General features: G+C 43.4%; 1 protein-coding gene across 5 annotated transcripts in view; it reads right to left on the minus strand.

The window, feature by feature from the left end:
• DENND2B (DENN domain containing 2B) overlaps nucleotides 1-24101 on the minus strand; it is a 155246-nt gene that overhangs the window by 107004 nt on the left and 24141 nt on the right. For 3 of the 5 annotated variants that reach the window (XM_048308376.1, XM_048308379.1, XM_048308380.1), the window contains exons 2-3: nucleotides 11689-11776; nucleotides 11036-11109 (exon numbers count right to left, since the gene is read on the minus strand). The gene's annotated coding sequence lies outside the window, so the exon portion shown is untranslated. Of the gene's footprint in view, nucleotides 1-11035; nucleotides 11217-11688; nucleotides 11777-24101 lie in introns of those variants that run through there. The other 2 variants (XM_048308377.1, XM_048308378.1) reach the window with 2 other exon arrangements.

Below are 24101 nucleotides of genomic sequence, written 5' to 3' on the forward strand. Positions count from 1 at the left end.
ATCACCTCCTTACAGACACACTTTTCTGAGACCTGATCTGCTGCTTTCCGTACACCACAGATTTATTGCAAGTTAACTCCCTCACAAAGATATTTGTCACGTTTACTTTTACCAGAATACACAAGATTATTAATAAACCCTCAGCTATGAAACTGCAAATATATGATCCACCTAACCAGTGTAAGTGGGGGAAACTTAACATTTAGCTGTAAAACATGAACTGCTTCAAAAAAAGTATTGGTTGGAATGTTTCAATAATGGAGAAAGAGGAAAAAAAGGGAAAAATATATCTTAATTCTCCACCTTACTCCTTATGAGTCCCACTATTTTTTGTTTTGCCTGCTACTAAATTAATACAAAAAAAAAAAAAAAAGAAAACCCCAACCTGTTTCACAGCAATGTTGTCTGCTTTCTCCCTGTATAACTACACACAAAAGAAACAATAATGAATGGTATAATATAGATTTACAGCAAATTCTTAACTATCTGTTCATCTTAGTCACTAAGACAGTAACCCCAGCTTACAGTGCTCTCTCAATTCCCAAGGAAGATGACTCAGTTGCTTTTACAGGAATACTGTCTGGGATTCAGACACATTTTTCTGGGGGAAGATTTTCAAGGTAGAATGAAAAATGCAAGCTAGGATGGAGACAGCTGAGAGACAAAGCACTTTTTCGCAGTTCTAAGGAGCTGGTTTTCCACTTCCCCACCTGTACTGCCGACAGGACTGTGCTGGCTGTAGAAAAATGACAGAGATGCAAACTTATCATCGAGATACAGGATGGAGAGATTTTGTAAGTAATGCATTTTTAGCCACAGATTTGTGACAGGATTGGGAAAAAGTGATGAGCAAATTGACATGTGCTGACTCATTCACCTTTCCTTTAACCAAAAGAAAATTAATGGCTTGTGGGGTATGCCCAGCCCCTGCCCTGGAGGGACGCCTGCTGAGATAAGGAGATTGCTTAACCTCCCAGCAGGACTCCCTGGAAAGGCAACCACTTTGCAGCTACAGTGAGAAGAAGACAGACCCAGAATACTCTGGGAGACCCTATGCAGATCCTTTGTAACCCATTGGCCTTTACCCTCTGACACTCACCCCCTGTATCCCTATAAAAGCCAGCCCCCTGCCCCTGAGAGGGCAGAGAGAAAAGCCCAGTCACTGGCCTCCCCTTCACCAGGTATGGACTAATAAAGCTACCTCATGCGGAACTGCTACACGGGTCTCTCGTCTCTCTCTCCCTGGTCTGGCCTGGAGACTGCCCAGCAGAGCAAGAGCTGGAACCACGAGCTGAAAATCACTGGAGCAGAACTGCTGCACGGGTCTCATCTCTCTCTCTCCCTCGTCTGGCCTGGAAACTGCCCAGCAGAGCAAGAGCTGGAACCACGAGCTGAAAATCACTGGAGAAGAACTGCTGCACGGGTCTCATCTCTCTCTCTCCCTCGTCTGGCCTGGAAACTGCCCAGCAGAGCAAGAGCTGGAACCACGAGCTGAAAATCACTGGAGCAGAACTGCTGCACGGGTCTCATCTCTCTCTCTCCCTCGTCTGGCCTGGAGACTGCCCAGCAGAGCAAGAGCTGGAACCACGAGCTGAAAATCACTGGAGAAGAACTGCTGCACGGGTCTCATCTCTCTCTCTCCCTCGTCTGGCCTGGAGACTGCCCAGCAGAGCAAGAGCTGGAACCAGAGATTAGCAGACTCCACTAAGAGCTGATAGTGTCTCTGCATGGGCACCCCGGCTAGCAGCTGAGGGAAGACACCGGGACCTGGGAAGATGATCCTCCACAGGAACATCTCTCCGGACCCGTCACAGCTTCAGAGCTACCCACACCAGCTGCCTTAATGGCTCTTGAAAATCAAAATGTGTGTATCTTCAGAAGAGCTACAACTAGAAAAAGGCAATATTCTACTCAAATTAACGGTGGCCTGAACTTTACTAACCCAGTTATTATTACACTCACTACCTCAGAAACAGCGTAAGACTTAGCATAGTGAACACTATACAAAGAAAACTCAAAACGTTGGTCTCACTTGAGTAGTTTCTCTTCCAACACTGTGGCAATTTGAGTTTGCTGTGATGTCATCCACACAGTTTCTTACACCACCCCTGCAAAGGTGCAATGGAAGAGGTACCTTGCTGGGACTGGCTGTTACCAGGAGACAAAGAACACTTTGCAGTAAACTTCATGAGCCACCTAATGCTTCATTTTGCTGCAGTATTGCAAAGGAATATATAACATGGTTGGTAATGCTGCACATCACTGCTACCAACAGAGCCTACATACAAAGGTCACACCTTATGAAATGGTTGTCAACTCCTTCTGATTGACGGTTCTCAAATGTTGCCTTTTCTACTTTCAATGCCAAAAACACCACAGAATTTCAACCTTGCACAGAAATACTTCATTCATTAAGACACACTTTCTTAAGAAGTCTTTTTCCTCTTTCCCAAAATAGAGATTTGATTTTGTTAAAAATGTGAAACAAAAGTATTCCTTCACAAAATATCCAGCTGTGCTGAGGTACATAGAATCCATTGAGAATAAACCCATTTGCATTCCTTGTCTTCCATTTTCCCACTGACTGTACTTGGTGTGTCACAAAGCTCATAGAATCACCAAATGGTATGGACTGGAAGGGACCTTTAAAGATCATTTAGTTCCAACTCCCCTGCTATTGATAGGGACATCTTCCACTAAACCAGGTTCCTCAAAGTCCCATCCAACCTGGCCTGGAACAATTCCAGGGATGGGGCATCCACAACTTCTCTGGGCAAGATGTTGCTGTGTCTCAGCACTCTCTCAGAAATTAGAATTTGCTATTAGCACGTGACAAAATTTTGTCTGAGAGACATCCTGATTCCATTTTATTTAGCGTCCTGAGTGCAGCACCAGGATTCAACCCACAGCCTTCTGATACAGAGCCCCAGGGTCTACCACTTCTGTTAAAAAAAACCTCCAATACCTGCCAATATTAGCAAAGCTGCATCCTGTTTGCAATTCCCCTCAGAGATGGACTGAATGCTTATAAGCAGATCTGATTCTACTCAGGAAAGGGCAATCATGTTCTCCTTCAAAAAGACCTCCTCCTTTTTATTATGCTTATGTCATACTATCTTATTTATACTACTATTATTTCCCTTCTTTTATCTTCCCTGCATAAGAGGGGAAAATACTGGTATTACAGATCCTTCTGGATTTCAAGATTGATGTGTTCATGATAGAAAGAGAGCTCTCCATGCCTATAATTTTATCCTTTTGTTTTCTCCATGTTTTATGTATGAGTGTGATTTGGCATACAACATATAGATAAGCTACAGATAACAAGCAGTTGCAGACTGCTACATCTTGTAGTGTTCACTGAGGAATTGCAAAGGGAGATATTAGCTGAATATAAATGAAATGCTCCTACTCTTTTTTTTTTTTTTTAATAACTGCAAGAGAACAGTCTGACTGCTCACCCCACAGCTCCAACCCTGGCCAAAATACCTGTCTGAATTTCTGTAACTGTTCTGCAAAATTCGGTTTGATTTAAGGGTCCCCAAGTCTGCCCTGTACCTCCACTGGTGTTTTGATCCCCAGAACTTCAATCTGACATTTGGAGCTTACTTGGTCCCCAAAACAACACGTAAAACTTCTTAACAAATGGAAAATGTATGGAGCCAGCACTGGTTCAATCCCACAAAGGAGGTACTGCAAATTGCAGAGAAATTTAGCCAGTCATGGTTGGCTGCTTCACACACAAAGAGCACAATCAGTCAGTAACAAAGAGCAGGAAGAATAATTTTCTCTCCTTATCCATGTGCTTTCCTGACTAGGACCCACAAGGGATTTGCTGATAAAACACAGCTTTGTCACATTTGTCAGACCTGAGGCTGTCATGGAAACATGAGTGATGTGACAATCTTTAACGAGCCACTGTCACAAGGGCAATCTGTCCGAGGCAAGAGTTGCTGCTCCTGTTCAGCAGTGACACAGCCCAGCAGGTCCCAGCATCACCCCACTGCCACAAGTGTCCTGGACTGTTTTGTTTCATGTCCACGATAGTGAAAAAATATTTTACAGGGTTCCCAGTCTACAATGGTGGGTAAGTTTTTTTTTAATCAGATCATAAGCAAATCTTGAAAGGATAAGTGTTGAAATGATAAGCTGAGCCAGAAGCCTGGGGTTTGACTTTGCTGCCCTTCTGCCCACCTTGCAGAAAGCCCACCTCTCATCCAGAAGAATAATTATGTTTTAACAAGGTTCTCTTAACTCCTTCACAATATCAGCTGGCTTTTTTTTCCTGCCCTGTTCCTCCAGCTATTTCCTAGTATTTCACTCTTCTACCCAGGCTCAGGAGCAGCTGGCTGTTCCCTCACGGCAAGCAACAGGTTTCTCCTTTTCTCATGACAAATCATTTTTTAATAGTAAACATTTTAATGCTTCCAGAAGCCAGCATATCATTTGGCTCCAACACAGGTAGTAAAAACTCAGGCTTCTCAGGAACCAGTGGCAGTTCATTTTAGAGTCTGTCCTGTCACTGTGTCCCTGAGGGACCCATGTGATGCCAGATCTCAGAAGACAGTCAGCCCACATGCACTGCTACTGTAGGCAAGATCACACCAGCAATGCAGCTGCCAAAACATTACACTCCTGATACAGCTCAGCAAGAGGCTGATACACAGGAGAATTCACCTACTGGAGCCTGGTTTTGTACATGGGAATATTGAGGTGGAGAAAGAGGAATTTGTTCAGGATTTCAGGGCATCTCACAGCCTGGCCGGAGCAGCCATTGCCTGACTCCTGAAATCCCTGGACAGGTGGCCACATTCAATCCGTCTACCCTACCCAGATCATGAACTGCGTAGATTTTCCAGAAAAATCATGGAAAGCTTTAGCATAACTCCACTGCCTTCCTCTACCTGAGGATCTTGCCATACTTCTAGAACAGGTAGGACACCCATTATCAGAGTCACAAGCACAGGAACTGCAGTGGGAACTGCTGACAAGGTGCTGCAGCTGATGACCTTGGGCTGCCTTTTGAATGCCCAGTTCTTCCAGGCGGTTATACATCCCAGCAGGCATTCTGTGCTATTGCACAGCACCGAGGCAGGTTTACATTTTTACTGAATCATGTCTACATTTGTTTTCTGCTGTCCGTACACGTCAGCCAATAGTAAATAAATCACAGTAGGGACCTCAGCTCTTGATGGGTTTCAGCGGAAACCTGGGTAATGTCTCCATAGGAGAAGAAAGCAGACCTTAATGCCCACATCAAATCTGACAGCACATTCTACACTGAGATTGGGGCAAAACACAGCATAACCTGCTGATGGGGTTCTCTGCATAACCAGCTTGGACAGCAGTCCCCGCACCACACGAAGAGCTCCAAACATGTGGGCACAGTGTCAGTGTTTCTAAATGCTCTTGGTTCAACCTCTGCCTTCACCCAACCTTTACATAAAACAACTCTCATGACTAGGGGAGAATTCTGCCTTCTTGCCCCATGCCTCTCTCCACTCTGACCTTTTGTGACTCCTGCCACACTAGAGCTTTCCATAGGGAGGGCAGGGGGAACAGTCCCATGAAAGCAAGTGACATTACAGCTTGATTCTGTAGGAGGCAGAGGCTTGTTGCTGTAGGAGGCAGACAGCCTAAATGGACCATCTTACGCAGCTGCAGGGACAGAACTGGCTCTCCTTCGCTGAAGCCTCAGATCAGGGCAAGAGTACTGTAACTGCGCCTCAGGTGCCCAGGCTGTGAGCAGAGTCTTGCTTACAAGTGGCACACAAGGGCAGTGCTTTCCACAGGAAATGAAAGGGGTGACCACACAGGCCCCTACACAAGTCCTGCAGTAATACTGCTCAACTTGCAACCTACTGTCATGTGCTGCTACTGATAAAAAGAGTACTGAAAAACCAGTGTGTGCTCTTAGATCTTCATACCCTTCCAAATGCCAATCTGCTGCCCTGAGCCGGAGTGCAGCAGGATCAGTGCAACAGTGAAACCCAGTCTGATGCACAGCAGAGCAGCTGTAATCCAGAGCATCAGCTGATTACACAGAGCATATCCATTGTCCAAAAGCAGTTTTATTTTCACTCTTCCCTCTGAAACCAACTTGACTCTTCTCCAAAAACCAACACCAGAATGAGTCACTTGAAATTATTTTTTAGGTGGGTTTTTAAAGACTGAGTTGCAATACGGCCCCTGCCCTTTGACAGCATGCCAGGAAACCCCCGGGTACTCTCCCAGAAAACTGAGAGGGAATGAACGCAAAACAGGCTGAGCTGTTCAGCTTCTCACCTCCCCCAGCACGGGCTTGAACATGTTGACAGCAGGGTGGTATGAAGATGGTTTTGTCCCCCTACAAATCTTTTGGATAAACAGGATTGTGCTCTACATCAGAAATCTCTCCTTGTAACTTCAGTCAATATTTTCTTGGCTTGCCACTCTTGACAGTCATAAAACAGCTCTCTCTAGAATACGCCATTCAAATTAATCAGCTGTCAGCTATTCTTTTAAAACTAATAATAGAAGGTCTGCATGAGCCTGTGAGAGACTGAAACATGGGAATGCGAGCTGTGCAGCTGCAAATGTTTCCATACTTTTGCAGCCCTCAAATTGCTTTTTGCTCTCTACCAAGAAGGCATGAAACAGCATTGCAGGGAACAGGTTTTGTACTGTCAAAATTGCCCAACTGTCCTCAGCATACCCATAAATGTGGTAAACGTTTAGTGACGCCTTTTAACTTTCAAGAAAGCTTTAAAGACAGGAGGGATGTTTCTGGTCATAAACCAACAGGCTCAGCTGGCCCAGGAGCACAGATAATTTGATGGCTTGTATCCTTTGGATGCCAACTGCACAGGGTATGCCAGACTGTGCTCTTGCCCCTGGCAGAAGTTTTAGCCTCCAATTCATCTTCTTGTCATCAGACTGCAACAGGATGGGGAAAAACGGTTCTAGGAGGAAGCACTGCCTCTGAAAGGATGGGGAAATAGGACTCCTTTGAACAGCCCCTTGACTACAGCAGCTTGGCTCCAAGTGGGCAGAGAAGATTAATGTTACATGAGGCTTGAACTCAGAATAAGAGCTGGCACTGGAGGAAAGCCAACTGTGCAACACTCCTGTAACTGATTAGGGGACCCTGTTGTTGTCACATGAAACTAAAGAACATCTGGGAGACTGTTCAAAAAACACTCAGGTTGGAAGCATGTTTGCAAAGCCTGATGAAGGAACAAGAGCAGCATCTGCCTTTTCCAGGTCTGCCTAAAACTAGTATCACCTGGGGACTTTGCCTCTACCAGCAGTGGGTTCATTTTCAGCCTGAAAAAATACTTTTAAAAGCCTCTCAGGCTTTTAAGAGAAAGAAGCAGTTTAAATCCCAGACCGGAAGCCTTAATTATAATGGATTTGTGTGAAAGTTGCCAGATCTTGCCCTGCTCTGTGATCAGGGCTGTGCCAAGAGTCTGCTTTGTGTCACACTAGCAACTGCGCTAAGTTCAGCAAAGTAACTGGGTCAAAGATGCACAGCCAGAAGAGAGATCACAGATTAGCACTAATGAGAGCCTTCACTGCAGAGCAGAATGACAGTGCCATCATGTCGAGGTTCTTGCTGTAATTAAAGGTAGCCATACTCATATCCAATGTGAGCTGCACAGAACAGATCTTTTTGTGTGTCACATTTTACACCTTGGGAAGACACTCATGACCAGAAAGCCAAACATGAGAGGAGACAATGGAGAACTCCTTGTTCATACTGCTGGAATTGAAATTAACATACAGAAAATCAGGAAATATTTGAGCATCTTATGAGCAGCTCTACTAATCATGCAGCGCTGTTGTTTTCAATCAGTTAATTCTACCTGTAGTGGGCATAAGGTTACAGATGAAGAATACTGATCTCATGTTCAAGAATTTAATGGTACGTCTGTCCACAACACCAGGTGCTCTGAAGATCAGCCTTCAAAGAAAATAGCAGAAACAGAGAAAACTACAGGGTTTTTCCAATGTCTCACAGACTTTCTCTAAGAAGAAAAATAGAAAAGACTCTGCAGTTATTTAGAGAAAGGAGTAAGATCAGAATCAAGTATTGAATGGTACAAAGTCAGCCCTAGGCTTCTAGAGAGCCTCAGCTCATTTACAAAGCAAAGTATTTTTAGTTAATAAAGACAAATACATCAAGGTAGCAATTAACCTGGAATTCATTTCAACAGACATCACTTCTGCTGTCAACCTAGAGGTAGAGGAGTTACACAAGACAGGATCTTACGCAAGATAATACAAGCAATTGAAGACACTATACCTCAGAATATAAAAACTACTCAGTAGACAGTCAAGAAGAGAGAACAAAAAAATATTTCTACTGTGTCAGTCCACTTTCCTTCTAAGTACAATGAGACAGAAAGCAATTAATCCCATCAAAGAACCATGCCAATGTCTCTGGAAAACTCAGAGCCACTGACTATCCACAGACAGAGTATGGACATACAGCCACTGGCAGAAACATGGTGGACACCCACAACCTGTGAGGATATTTATATCGGGACAACACAAAGCAACTGGCTTTGAAATACAGAAATTAATGCACTTAAAAAGTGATGACTACAGCAAACTCTAAATGCTGAGCTAAGGACCTGTCCAGAGGTGCTGTGTTAAACACAAAACTGTTACACCTGCAAGACTCCTGCAAGAACTCCACCTGCCTTATGAGCTATCCCAGCAGCCCTCCTGAATTGCTTACTCCCTCAACGGATGAAAAAACAATGTGTCAAGCTTGTTATTATTGTAGTTAAAAATATAATTTTTTTTTTGTTGTTGTTATTATTTCCTACTTGTAAGTTATCCATAGCATAACATATGAAAACTTCATTTGAAAACGTTCAGAATGCTAGAACATATGGAAATTATCTTAAAGGACCAAGGGAATGATGCCTTGTATCACTTTTCAAAGTAACTTGCAAATGCTACAGCACAGACCATTAAGGGAAATGCCACTCAGCCAGAAACTCTGGGAGAGAATTCACCAGGCTTGCTGCTGCATCACAGCAAACACATATACACCAAAAACCCACTGTTGCCTTTGGTATGACCAGCTTGCAACACCTTGCAGATCTCTCAGGATTCCCAAGATGATCATCTGTAAAATGTGACTGCTTAAAAGCAGTGGCTCTGATGTTGAAAATCATTAGATTTTTCTGTCTTAGAAATTTCAGGGACTAATAGCATTTTCCTGCAAATGAGCCTTAAACTTGGGAAACCATCAAAGTGGTCTTTCTTAAGGAGGCAGATGGCTCAAATCAGCACACCAGCTCCACAGATATTTCATTTCTGGTCAAAAACAGCACAAGGATTTCTTATTAAACTGGCCCCAACCATCAAAGAGATGAAAAATTTTTTTTTCCAAACCGGGTTATCAATATTTGCTAACAGTAGTATTTTATTTATGGAATCAAGCTGGTAGGCAAGAGGTGGACACAAAGTGTTAGGCAGTCCTGATGAGTCCTCAGTTTGCAGATGACAGCTGTCAGTTCTGCTCCGGCACAGCCTGCTGTGAGTGCTCTAGGGTAGGTCACAGCTATGACAGCGTTTTTTCCCTAAAGTCTTCCTGGAACTCCCCTCTGAAGCACAGCCCTTTAATCAAGGAACAATTTGCGCAGACAGACACACACATACACACTTGTAAACAAGAGCCATTTGTGAGGTGAGGAGGTGGGATAGAGGGATCCAATTTCCGTTCATTGCACTTTCCCCTCTAGGAAGGTATGAGGAGAAAGTGGAGATCAGCACCACCATTATCTCCAGCGTGTGTTATTAGCAGCCACGCTGAAGCCAGTCAGCAGTGCCTGGCATTGTTTGGAACAACACAAAAGACCTTCTGTTTGGAAAGTTCAAGAAAGAAAAGGGAGAGCCTGTGGCCTGGTCCTGCAGTCAAAAGACTGACACAGAGGCTGGGAAGTTCTCAGGCAGAGGCTGATCCCAAGCCCTTTGAAGTTGACAGGAAAACTCCCATGGACTCCAGCAAACTTTGGATCATGACTGAAATACATAGAAGGGAACAAAGCAGCATAAAAGTAGAAACGAGCATCTCCAAAGGGGAATTTAAACAGCACAATGGTGACCTAATATATTCATCATGGTTGCTGATACAATGTGTTTTTGTGATGTTTGGCAAAGTAGGATTATATCAAATTTTTAAGTCTTTTCATTAGGATATAGCAGTTGTACACTCATCATTAGGTATTTTTCTGCTTAAAATGCTATACGTTATACCCTTGCATTGAGTGTTTAATACAGCATTTAGCAAAAGGAAAGCCGGGAGGAAAAGTCCCTTTCAAATTGCTGAATTTATGACTTTTCTGCTTTCTCTCCTCAGCGTCTTTCCCCAAAAAGGCTGATTTACAGCTATGAAGTACACAGTCTAGGACTGAAAACCCTATTAAGAACAATGCTGCCAGCATCATCTATTCATGAGCAGCCGCTTGAGACAGAGCCCAACCCAGAAGAAACTCTATAGCAGCACATTCTCCAAACAATTACTAAAGGATCCCAAGTGCAGGGAGGCTCCAAATCCTCTGCTTAATTATACCTTAATTAATTTTCTCATTAAAGATGAATATAGGAGCATTCAAGATGAAAGAAAAGTCTTCTGATTTCTGTAATATTTCCAAATTAATTTTCTTGCATATAGGAGTAATCATTGCAGTGGGTTTAAGGTTTGGTGCTGCCAAGGTCCTAAATGGTATTTTCTAGGAGTTAATTTGTTACAAACTTTCTTTTAAACACTTCTTGTAGCCTTTGCACAAGATTCAACAAAGAGCCAAAGTAACTCCCTTCCCGCCCCCCCTCCCCAAAACAAAAAATGCAGGATGTTTCCTCTTTCCCTGGCTAATAGAATCCAACTGTTGCCGCATGACATCATTCCCCAGAGTTAGGGAATCCAAGCTCGCTCCGACGCTCTCAGCTGGGAGTAAACACCACCACCAGTAAGAAAAAAAAAAAAAAAATCAAACTTTACAATGGGAGGACATAACATTAAAAAGGCAATTTTTGTTACCTGAAATTTGGAGCATTTCCCTTTCCACTCCATTCTCAGATTTGTATTTCCCAGACAAAACTCTGTGTTATTATCTGAGGCAATCAGAAAACCAGTCGTTTAGTGTCTAATACCTGCTGTGCTTCCCATAACTCCTTCATATGACCTCTCGCAGCACTGATTCCAGCTAAAATGATTGCAGAGAACACAGACTGGCCAGGCCAGTTGTCATGGAGATCTCTCTCCCCCCCTCTTCATAAGCGCGCGCGCGCACACACACACAGAGATTTAAACAATTCTGGGAGGCATCCACAAAACAGCATGCCTTTTCATCAGCTAAGTTTTGAAACATTCCACCCTTCCTCCAGCCCCTCCCCAGAGTCAGCCCAGGAAGCTGAGCTTTGGTCAGGAATTGATTGTCGAAATTAGAGATATTGCCTTCTAAAAAAGGGAAAACGACCACAAAACCTGTATTTTTTTTCCCCCAGAAGGGAAAACAGAGATGTTTGCTCACCAAAGCTTTGAATTAAAAGTAAATCTATCGCATTCAGCCCTGCAGGCTATTTGTCTTTGCCTGCCTTGCTATGAATTTGATATCTGAAAGCACTAAAGCTTTGTTGAAATACAATCATGCAGATTACAAGAAACGCTGTTGGCATGGCCTGAGTGCTTACCTTGCTGTTCTCCCAGTACCAAGCCAGTGACTTAATTAGCACAGGTATTCATAAGGTCATGCAGGACTTCCTGTATTCTTTCATGTTTCTGTAATTAAGAAGAAAATTGGGCAGGTCAGGAACTCAAACAAACAAACAGAAAAAAAATCCCCCAGCTAAACAAGAACACACAGATACATCTGGAAGTTTTCTCATACTGACTGTAAGTTTAAGTGCCTCTTACCCAAAACTTGCTATCTCCCAGTTAAAGGAGAAACTCATTTCACTGACATTTGCGAATACAAGAACTGATTAGTTTACCATATTCACTGGCACCATGGTTGCAAAACAAAACTTACTCCAAACATAAATAAAGACATACAACATTTTTTCCTTGACAAAAAAATCTAAATTAATCCCCACCAACGTCATATAGGAAAGTCTGGACTGATAAATCAAGAGAACAGAAAATACTTTATAAAAAAGAAAGAACATTTATTAAGAAAATTCAGTTTAAAAAGTATTTGGACTCAGAGGAAGAGTACTGTGCCCAAAGTTTTTACACTTTGAGAAATATCTTGGAGACAATCTTTAGAGCATTTAATCAGTCAGTCATTCAAAGTTTTAAAACATCATAAAAGATACTGAAGGGACTTCATGAGTGTGCTCTGCAATGAGCAGTATAAGCAGCAGTCCCTCTAGTGGGCAGAAAATTGCAAAGCTGCCTATGCCAAGCTAAATAGGAAATCAATTTCTCCTGTATCTATTAACCACTTCATTGGGCAGCTATGTTATTCCACCCCTACATTTAAAACTCAACATTAGCCTATGAAATCCTTTATATGTTATTTGGGGAGCTGAACACAAGAAAACATACATTATATAATCAACATAACTAGGTTTATAGATGAGGAGATTAAAGAGTTTCAGCATGTTACCCTTCTGGTTGTGTGAGATAGCCAAGATGTTTCATGGGAACACCTGTCTCCCCATATATCCATTATTAGATATAAACTAGACCAGTTTTCTGTACTTCAGAAAACTAAATTTTGTGAGTGACAGAGCTCCCAGCAGATTGCACACTTAAACCACCTCTCTCTCTAACAAGAACATCACATGAAGGCATATACATGAGGCATATTTTACACTGTTACCAAAAACTGCATGCAGACTACTCACAGGCAGATAAATATAACAAGACAGCTGCTTAAGCTATCAAGGGTCCAGAAGATGCTGAAATGACGTCATATCAAATAGCTCCTAGATATGAAAGTGCCACATGCTAAGTTTGCAATTTCACACTAAGTTCCCCTAAGAACGCATCAGTGATGCCCAGCCAGAGCCATGAGAGACAAATACTAAAAAATTTAAACTTGGTTTTGTCCTGAAAGTTTCCTTTGGTGTATGACTAAGGTAAATTCACCACATGTGGCAAGTGGGCACAATTTCAGCAGTGTGACTGGGGAAAGAGGGAAACTGCTAATTCCTCCCAAGAAAGTAATGTTTTACACTACATCACTGCAGAGAGAGTGTTCAAAGACACAGAAGTGATAAAAAAACATCGTAGGATTTGATCAATGGACAAGTGAAATGGCTGATCACGCTCTGATCTTCTATAGACCCCATCACTGGTAACACTGGAGTATGTACCAACCATCTGCATCACATCCCACTCCAGCATTCATGGCTCTGTGGCACTTCATTCTGTGACCACATCTGCATATATGGCAAGGTTCTGGGGGAGCAGGCAAGCTGGCATTTAGAAATCATTGAAAATGCTCAGTGCATTACATATGCACTCTGTTACAGTTTAAAATTCCAAGCAAAGCAAACAAAGTCCTTAAAATATATCACACATACACAAATATGTAGGAACAAGGCACAGGAGTAAAACTATGACCCAAGCTTTGGTCTTGGGCAGGTAACTACCACAGAAGCCCTCAGACAAGCACATTTCTATTCTAAGCCTCATGAATACATCCCGAATCAGCTTCTTGCCAAAAGGTGACATATGTAGCTCAGACTGTTCCCAGTGAAACAAGAGCTATTCCCACATTTTACTTTTTTCTCACTGGGCTTTCATCTGAGCACATCAATACCTCAGAACACAATTTAGAATCAGGACAGAGTCTGAAATCATAAGCAGAGGACATGATGAATAGCTGGTTTTGCATTAATTACAGCATCATGGCTACCCTGCCATCAAAAGGCATCAGAGTGTGTACCCTCACCCCCTGCAGGAGACAGAAAATCCATTACTCACATGCAGCTGATGTTTAGTTTCTTATTTCCGATACACTTCCCATTTCTGACTGGTTGAACACACTCCTTCCTACGCTCCTGGCCCCATGATGCAGCAGCCACGTGAGGCGCAGGAGCGGGCATGCACTGAGCAGGGTGAGTGCCCAGCAGGAGCCCTCACCAGGCACACCTGCAGTCTCTGCCTGGAGACCTGCAAGGGAACCATGAGCTGCCCACTCTGCAAGCTGCCTGGTCTGAGATTCTTTACTGAATGTTTTCCAAGCAGCCATCATCAGCAACAGGAGAGGAAACAAAAATCAGACTTGCTCCTCGTGAAATTTTATCACTTTCAGTAGGGGAAAGCACAGCATCAGAGGTGAGCTACAGACTAAGCCAGCCACAACAGCAGCACAAACCTCTGGTAGGTATAAATTCAAATTAATCACTGCTCCAACTTCAGTAACATTTTCCTTTGCGTTTTTTAGATAAAAAACACTCTTGCAAAGTTACTTAGGATTTTTCCCCTCCTCAAATAACTTTCTGTGCTTCACAAGGGCTTTTGCCCCTTTCCCACTGAAGATGGCCACCTTATTGCTCTTCCTCGTGTCACCTCTACACATTTACTGACCATCTTCTCAGTGACCTCAACAAATACATATTTGTTTGAAATTCCGTAATTTAAGACCCAACAACAAAAAGTGAAACTTAATTAATCTGTCCCAGTATGTTTTTAACCCACTACTGCTGCAAGTGCCTGCAGCTCCTGCTGACCTCACTGGGAGAGTCAGGGAGCTTGGGAGCAGCGCTTCCTCATCACCAGGCAGTGACTTGCAGAGGTATGGAAACAAGGGGAAAAGCCCAAGCCAGCTCTTAATGTAAAGCACACATGCACTACAAAAACTGTGTTCTTTGCTCTTTTTATAGAGACCCAGCACTCAATACTTTTGCACAGGGAATTCTGTGGACTACCAGGTGGGACAAAGTGATGACAGGCAGGGCAGCAGCCACCACACACTCTGAAGCCGTCCCACAGCACCGACTTCTTTAAACTAACAGTGCACAGCACTGGCCCTTATTGTTACACTCTAACATGATGGTGTAAGAACACAACAACAAAGTAAGTGGCACAAGATAACACCTCTGATCCCAAGAGCATCATTCTACTAAAGCGATTAAACCTTCCACTGCCTTAAGTGGCATGTTAATTTCAATTTTGCCTCACTGCATGTTTTGCTAGGATTGTGGTATCAAAGTAAGTAGCACAACAGTACACTGTAGCCTTGCAAACGATAGCAAAGGAGTTGACCCAACACAGGAGCTCCCCAACTGCGAGGGGACTGCACAGGCAAAAGACAAAGATCAGTCAGCTATGGACTTGTTTTCTTTCCCCATTTCAGATCCATTACTTAAAGTGTATGCACAACTCTCTTCTAACAGGAGAATTAAGTTTCCATTACCTCCTCAATGGTCTAGCAAGGATCACGTTTGCAGCATAGTACTGGTTTCATTAACCCAGAAAAAAGAAATGCGTGTGTATATCCCCAGTATTTATACAGTACGTATATAGGAAATGACTAATCATAGCTGCGCTCTCTTTGAGATGCTGCCAATCCCTTTATGGCCCTATATCCCATTTCAGTTTGATGTCATTCTGCAAATGAGAGCCTGCCATTCTTGGGTCTGACCCTGACGCTGCAACTGTGTGCAAGACAGCAATTTGGAAAGGTTTCTAATTCACTGAAACTAAGAGGTGATCTGTACCTGAGGGCCATGACAAGAAGCTGACATGCATTCAATTCCTCTGCAAACACTCATTCAAAAATAAAGTGGCTTAACTTTGTGGATATTATTATTTTAGGCCCTGATTCAGCAAAGCATTTAAACACTGACTTCAAAAGAACTTAAAAATACACCAAACATGTGCTACAATATTTTACCAAAGTGATGGTTTAGTAATGTTGTATATTTTAGAAAAGAGAGGTCGAAAGAGTTTTTATTTGGCAATTAAAGCTTTAAGACACTGTTTGGTCATACTGGGACACAACCCCTATTCTAAACCTGCTAATGATGCTGAAAATTTGCTGAGCAATAAGCTGAATAATTCCTTAATAAAACAACTTTAAACATGAACAGCATGGAATTAACTCATGCGAATGCCTGGTTTGAGAATTATCCATACCTATGGTCTGATTCATGACAGGAGACACATATTACAGCTCCCCTGCTAGAAAAGCAGTGCAAAGCCAAACAAGCCATACAAACTGGCTCTGGGCCCAGGCAGCCAATTCAGTCAGCCCTCAACATCCCAGCGCTGCAAACTGTGTCAGATGGCACCAGGCCAAGGCACAAGCCAAGCCAGAGGGATAACCAAAGGTGGGAATCTCATGTAAGTAAGTCCTTTGCTCCTTAACTCTCCAGAGCGAGCCCTGTCTGCAACCCATCTTCCTTCCAGTCAACACCCTTCCTTGCATGGCTCTGCCATATTCCAGGCATGCCCAAAAGGAAGAGACAGGAAGCTGTAGGTCCAAAACTGATGGAGAAGACCCCAAGGAGAGGATACAAATATCCTGTCTGTATATCCCCATCAAGGGTGGATTTATGTCCCAAGAAGAAGGGCAAATAAGACAAGCAGGTTTTCTCTGGGAACCAGCCATATCAGGAGAGATGTCGATGAGTTGCTTGAAATTCCACAGGATTTCTGATTTGACCCTACATGAATGCAAGGTCTCCATTTGTCTCACTTCACTACTCTTTCTTTCAAGTAAAAGTGAAAGGACAAGTTTCTGTTGCTCCTGTTCACAGCACGCATCCTGTGACACAAGATGATACACATGGGACTAGAAGACAGTTCAAAAAACAGATCCCCTCACACCTGGAATTGCACGGAACCAGAACACACAAGAATATAACTCTGGGAGGACTAGATCTTGTGTGAATCTGAGCAAGTGCTGCAAAGCTTTGACTTACTGGGAACAGAGGGGCACATAAATTATGGGAATACAGATCATATAAGCCAAATCCCCAGCTGAAGGGGAACTTTTCAAATTGTTGTCAAGGTAGCCCTTCCTGTACTTGTATCCAAGAAGTGGGACAAAGAAAAAGATGCTGTTGGGAACCATCTCTATTGATATACCGGCTATATGAAGTTAACAGGGAAGAGAATCTTTTAGCAAAGCAAGGGACGCAAGGACATAATATTGCAGGGACGACTTCTGAAGCAGAATATGGGTGGTGGTTGCATTTTTCACATTTTTCCCCCTGAAAAGATGCTTTCCAGAGGAAAAGAGTTCTTAATTTAAACTCAAAATGGAAAATGTGGACCCCTAAGGCTGTGCATCCATTATGATATCACCTTGTTTACATGAGAAAAAAAAAATCACAACCGATAGAAGTGTACACTCTTTGAACTTCTAAATAGATAAATAAATAGATAAATAATGACAACATGTTTTGTGATTCCTTTTGATCATCAACTATGAAAGTTCACAGGAAGTTTATGCAACCCCCTCTGACTGGATAGATCTTATCTTCGAAATGCTAGGAGCCAAGAGACTCCAAGAAGAAAGTGTCAGCCCGATGTTCCTTTGGACAAAAGGCAATGACTTCTCTGTGTGCTAACACAGTTGGCTTCCTTTATTTTCAGTTGTGACTTGAACTTCCAAGCTGGCCTGGAGACCCTGTGAACTGCTGCTAACATGCTGGGGGAATGCCTGTGAGCCCCACTTCTCATCTCTGGGGAGGATGGATAGTGCAAGCACTGGCCCAGCACTACTCCCCATCACCTTCACCCCATTGAAATCAAAGCCAGTGGTGTTTTCTCAGGGATACAGAGTTTGTCTTTTGCGCTGTCATAAACATCATAGCAGGCAGATTTTAAGCCACAGACAATAAAGCATTTTCTCCTCTACTTTGGATAGAACAGATAAACATAATATTGCTTTGAATATGCAGAACGCCTTTCATTCAAGGCCCTCGGGGTGCTTTGCAAAGCCATGTAAATGTCACTCCAGTGTGGCTGCTTGGAAAAAAGGAGTTCAATGGCTTTGTGTGCAAGTCTGCACAGTGGCCCTCTGGAAACTGTGTGTGACCAACAGTGTTCTGAGCACCAGGCTCTGCTGCTTCCCCCAAGGCCAGAGTTAGAACCTGGGAGGTAGTTGGAGTCAGTCAAAATTGGAATGTTCCAGAAAACAATTTGGGCATGGGAAACAGCCAAAATGAAGCTTTTTTTTCTAGCTGGTTTCCAGTGCCACAGAGGGAATGAAAGCCAGTGACATTGGAGTGACTAGGATGAGTTTGTGCAGAACAAAAGAAATCCAAAACCAGACCATGCAGACAGTTCAAAAACATTTTATGAACTCTGTGTTTGTTTCTCAGTATCTCAGTGCTTTCTGGGTTTACCAATGGAGCGTGGTACAGAGATGTCCAAATGAGCCACAACCATCCTAACTCCAGAACTGGAAGCAGCACAGCTCCAACAGCACAAAGCAGTGCTTGAACTAGTGCAGCTGTATTTCCTGGGAAGGGGCCGTGGCTCCACACAGCGCCCAACTGCACTGTAGGGCGGTGCAGACCTCCTGGAGTCAGCTCCAGGGCCCTTTGTGCTGACATCCATTGTGTGGCATACACATTCCCTGAGCAACACACTGCAGACCACAGAGAAGGCCAGTCCCGGGGCTAGAAATTCAGCTCCCAGCACCCAAGCTCCAGATGAATGCTTTAAAATCAAGGTCATCCTTCCTTCTTCAGTTCTGTGCATTCTTCCAAACAGAGCTGGGGGATGTGTCTGAAAATAGCCCCACATCAAGGAAAGACTGTCCCAATGTCCACATTTAGGCTGCTGGAGAATCACACATCTACCTATCTTTTCTTCACCATTAACAGTAAAGGTTATTACTTAATGGAAAAAAAAAGTACATATTCTGCTTCATTCTTGTCAAAACAGACGGCTCAGAGATAAGATTTTGCCTCTTGACATGAAAAAGCATAATTTCTTATTTTCATTAAATTACTTCCCATTTTAGAGACAAAAGGAAAGCAAGAATCAACCTTTTTTTTTCCACATCAAACCAAAAAGGGTGGAACTTGGGAAAGTACCAGTGCTTTTCTTCCAAGTCTGGGAAAACTATACAGTTTACATAGGCCAGGACACTGTTATAGATATTTTCCCTTTAAAACTCTGGATAAGGTCCATGTAGTCACATGATGTTCCCCATTGCTATGTACATTGTTTTAAGGGGGTGGACAAAACTCACTCCCTGCAACTGCTGCTGCTTGCTGTTCATACTATGGAAGCAGTGAAATCCCACAACACAGGCTCAGCATCAGCCATTTAGTGTGCACAGACCACACACCAGCAAGTTTGCAGAAGACCTGGTTGCCGGTGAAGAAGAGCAAGCGAAACCTCTCTTAGCCTCCATTTCTAGCTAACCCCTAACCTGGGGAAGCACTGAACGCTACACTGACATCTCCACCTAAACCCCACAGCTGGGCCAGGCTTCCAAAGGAACGGGACATTCCTAATCAGTTCCACAGAGCTATGCCAAGATTTAAACATGTAAGCTATGGCTGTTACCCTTGCAGCTGGGTGTGTGTGTGCTCACTGCAAACACAAGTTAGTGCCTACAGTGCTGGAAGCAGCTCATGGAAAGTCTGAGCCGTAAGATGCAAATCATTAGGAGCACGCATCACAACTTGCTCTGGGGAAAATTCCCCATTCAAGAAGAGACACGCTGATTACGTCTCCAGTTTTCTGATTTCCTGACGTGTGAAAGTCTCATCAGCAAACATGAGAGCTCTGTGCTTACTGAAACCATAAAGCAAAGCTCTCAGTTTGCCAGAAAGAGCGCTGAAAGGGCTATTTTGCACATATGCATGGTGTTGAAAACCTCTGTGCTTCCTCCTGCACTGCGTGGAGGGGCCTAACAAGGAGTCAGAAGAGTCAAATGCTGTTCTTGATTTTGACCCCATGCAGGCATATGACCTTGGATGGCTTTCTTTGCCCAGTAACACAAGGCCTGTTTGGCTTTCTGAAGGTGTTGGAATAATGCAATAAATTGTAATCCCACCATGAACTTCAAACAATATCTATTTTTGGTCATGTTATACAATTCTGTACATTAAACAGCCTCTAAGGCTGTTTCCAGTTTCTTAACCTGCTTCACATCTATGCATTTTTGATATTCCTTTCAGCCTGGAAAAGGCCAAATATGAACAGGGTTTTCTCATCATCCTTACCACTGAAATAAGAATTTTCCCTCACCATTTACATGGTCCCAGAGACTAACAAATACAAATGCAGTCCTGAGCCACTGAAAGAATTAGAACCTGATTTTTACTGCCTGTTTATTCTGATGAAGTCAGAATTTTGCACAATTTTTCTTAGATTTTTGTAGTTACATTGTGAGATTTAAAAGAAAAAAAAAATCCGTGCTGTGAGTCAGTTTTAAAATCCCCTCCATCCAGCTGCATTCAAAATAAGCTGCACTGCACCTGTCTTGCAAAAACCTCCACAGTGGTTAAATATTCCACACAAAGTCTTGTGTCTTATCACTAGTTTTATCTCTGGTTTACCTGGGCGTGACCTGGAGCAAATCTTAGTAATTCTAATTCCTCACCTCCTCTAGAGTGGCTCCCAAGTATAATTCACATGGCTTGTGAACCAGCTGTAAAATGAAACAGAGCTTGCAGCCCCCATTCCCAGATATCTCAGACACTCATAGAAAGCCAGCAGGCCAACACAATATAGAAGATGTTTGTTAAACACGGTGTCATTTTACATCCTTTTGTAATGGCAGCTCAGTACCTCAGAAAATACAACCATCCCCTGCAACTCAGCATGAGACAGAGGTAACTGGAACAACTTTCTGCTTTCTACCTGTTCCCCTATCTCTAAAGGGCTGATAATAACTGGAACTATTAGAAATACTGTTACAATAAATTCATTAACCACTGACTGCTGGAAGGAAAACATTACTGTAGTAAGAGGAGACTGGCTATATCTCTTTCAATTTAACTGGACCCCCACTAGTAGGCCCATTTAGGAGGCTGCATTAATACACTCCTCAGAAACACTTTCCTTATACAATTTTAAAATGGCACAGTGAGCTAGGAATGGAAAAGAAACGTCATGCACTGTCATGCACACGGAGAATAAGAGTCAACTCCTTGAAGTCTGTCTCCTGGATGAAAGAGCAAGCCCATTAACAGGAGAAGGTGATAAAAAATCCATATGCAGCACAGAGCACTTCTAAAAGCCAAAACAACAACAGGCAATTGAGGTGGAGAGTGGAGCAGACCGCTATGACTCATAGGCTATAAGTCTAGTCAGTGAAAAATCTGGCAAAAGTTTGCTGTTTGACTATGTCTGTACATTCCCAAGAGATTTATAGCTGCTTATTAAATCATCTGTTCCTCTTAAAACTAAAGAAACTGTATATGTTTCACTGGATTTTACATCTGCTAGAAAGACCCATTAACCATTAGTACAGAGTAGAGTTTTTCCTTTTGAGTGAGTCATTCAAAAGATTTCAAGACATTACTTGAGAGAGGAAGCAAAACCTACACAAGTGATGGGCTGCAGCATGATCCAAAACCTGCTACTTCAGGATGGATCTCCCTCACTGGCATCTCTGGTGTGCCTGGCTTATCTTCAAAATGGATCTTTTGAGTAACAAAAACTTTCTGCAGAGGAAAGGAAAGGAAACAAGTACTTTCTACAGAGGAACGTTCTATTGAGGAAATAGTCATGGCTTCAAGTAAACGAGCACTGTGGCTTGAGACAGGGTTTGTGGAGCAGGTTCATGGAATGTGGTGACACACAGGCACACGCTGGTGCCAGAGGACCTGTCAAAACATGAGGAGATGGCAGTGTCATCAGCTTCCAGACAGAAGCTGCTACGCTTAGGAGCTGGAGGGAAAACACCACTAGCCCTGCAGTGGCATCTCAAAACCCAAGGGAAGAGGAGAAGGAGCGGTGCACAGTCCTGCCCCAAAAACGAACAGTGCGGCTTGAGTGCTGGCTAGTTCACAGGAGAGCAAGACAGAAGGATGGGTAGGGCTGTCATTTCCATCCTGCTTAGCTAAACAAGCTGTTTTGTTATCTCAGAGTGCTCTTGGAGCATCTCCGCCCCTACCCTTCCCATACATTATCCATTGTAAAAACCTGCATTAATGAAGAATGTTCCTTCTCTCATCTCCACTCCCCTCAGTCTTACCTCTTTTGCTCTTTTTTCACCCTTGGGCACACCCACAGATTAGCTCTGTGAGATAGCCATCTCTTGATGGTAACGTACAAAGATGGTATTAAATAGAAGCCATTTGCTGAGGCATAGATGGGGCTGAACATCCCGAATTCCCAGAAGGTAGGAAAGTTTTATACATTTTAAATTAACCCCTTAAAAATAAACACAATCCATGCACATTTGCCAAACATATGCGAATGCAGAAATAGTGTATCTACAGCTACTTCAGTGCTAAGACTGGACTAGAGATGTACTTTAAAAACACCAAAAATGCCCTTCAGGGTCAGACCAGCAGTGCCTCTGGCTCCATACTCTGCCTTCAGAGGCAGTGAAAGGCAGTGCTAGTCAGGACAAGCCCAGGAACCTCGCTGCTTTCTGGCCATTTTCCCTCTGTCCGTGGGAGACCGCAAGCTGTGGGTGAGCAGAGCTGAAAAGCAGCGAGATTTACAAAATGTTGCTAACGGTGCTTTTGTTACTCCTTCTGTACCACTAAAATCCTATTAAGTCTGTAAAGCGAAGCACGACAGAAAGCCATGTGTGAACTGTTGCACTTAGCTGAAAAGTCAGCAGCTTGGGAGCTTGAGAACACAATAATGAAATCAAGACCCACACCAGCTCACGCACGCGGAACGCCCAAAGGCTGCGAGCGAGTGAGGGAGCCGAGCATCATCATGCCCATGGGCGCAACTGTGGCAGATTTGCCAGCAGACACTGGATGGGGGACAAGAAGGGATGGGTTGCTCAGCACATTTCTCTTTCATGTTTTTGAATTGCTGCCTTGTAAAAGTCAATTTGCTAAAAAACATGACAAGATAATGGTAGGTCCTGCTGAATCGGCACAGCTATGCTATGCCAAACTGATTCCTGCAGTAAATCATGTGCACTTTCCAAACACAAAGGCAGGGCTGTACAGCTCTGCACACTCGTTATTTACTTTTGCCAAAAATGACAAAACATCTGTCAGACTTGTTTTCTCTTTATTATCTCTGCATTGAACTATCTTCACTTTAGAACTGAATCGATACAGAAGGAATAAACAAGCATAAAGTCGATCTCCCAGCAATCTGTACAAAAACCGAGCCAGCATATGCTCAGTAGGTTACAGCCCATCTCCTACCCTACAACTGCACAGACCCAACCATCACCAGCTTCCTACCTGATGCAGTAACTAACTTTGATACATCTGTCAATTCATCACTAATATGCTGAGACTGATTTACTGCTTTCCCTCTTAAAAAAAAAGGAAACTATAAAACAATATGGGGGGGGGGGGGGGGGGGGGGGGGAACATCATTATGGGAATATCCATACCCAGCACAGTAATACCACATCTCAGCCCATTCAGGGTGAGACATCATGACTAAGGCATATCAGCCCTGCTAGTCACATGCTAAAGGAATCAGGTTGGTGGCACGGAAAATCAAGAGCATTAGTCAATCCTGAGCGATCACCTTTGTATCTTTTGATTTGACTCTCCTTCCTTAAAGGGGGCAGCTACACCAATTAACATCAGTTGCCTGCTCCGTGTCAACTTTGCTCCCTGTGTCATGTACATGGCAACACCGAATCTCATAACAGGTGAACTCGGAGAAACTCACAGCACAACTCACCCTAGATCAACACCACCACACCCGTGGGTGTCACCCACCCACCTCCCCAGAGATCCAGCCAGGTAGTAAGCTTTGCAAAAGGAGAAGGAGTGATCGTTGTATTTCACAAGCACAGGAAGCACACAAATATTACTGTCCACTCTCACCACAGGAAACACCACATGAGAGCTGTTGTGAGAATTCCATCAGCCTTCCAGGCCAGCATGGAACCTGAGTGAGCCCTTAGGCAAGCTGCTGAAATCAATGCTCAGCTTTCAAGCACATGCTCGAGTATTTGGCTGAGCTGGGACCATTTTCAAGTGTGGGATGCAGAATCCCACTCGACGGTTGCTTCAGTGACAGA

Source organism: Corvus hawaiiensis, chromosome 6, assembly GCF_020740725.1.
Source record: "Corvus hawaiiensis isolate bCorHaw1 chromosome 6, bCorHaw1.pri.cur, whole genome shotgun sequence".
Lineage (NCBI taxonomy): Eukaryota > Metazoa > Chordata > Aves > Passeriformes > Corvidae > Corvus > Corvus hawaiiensis.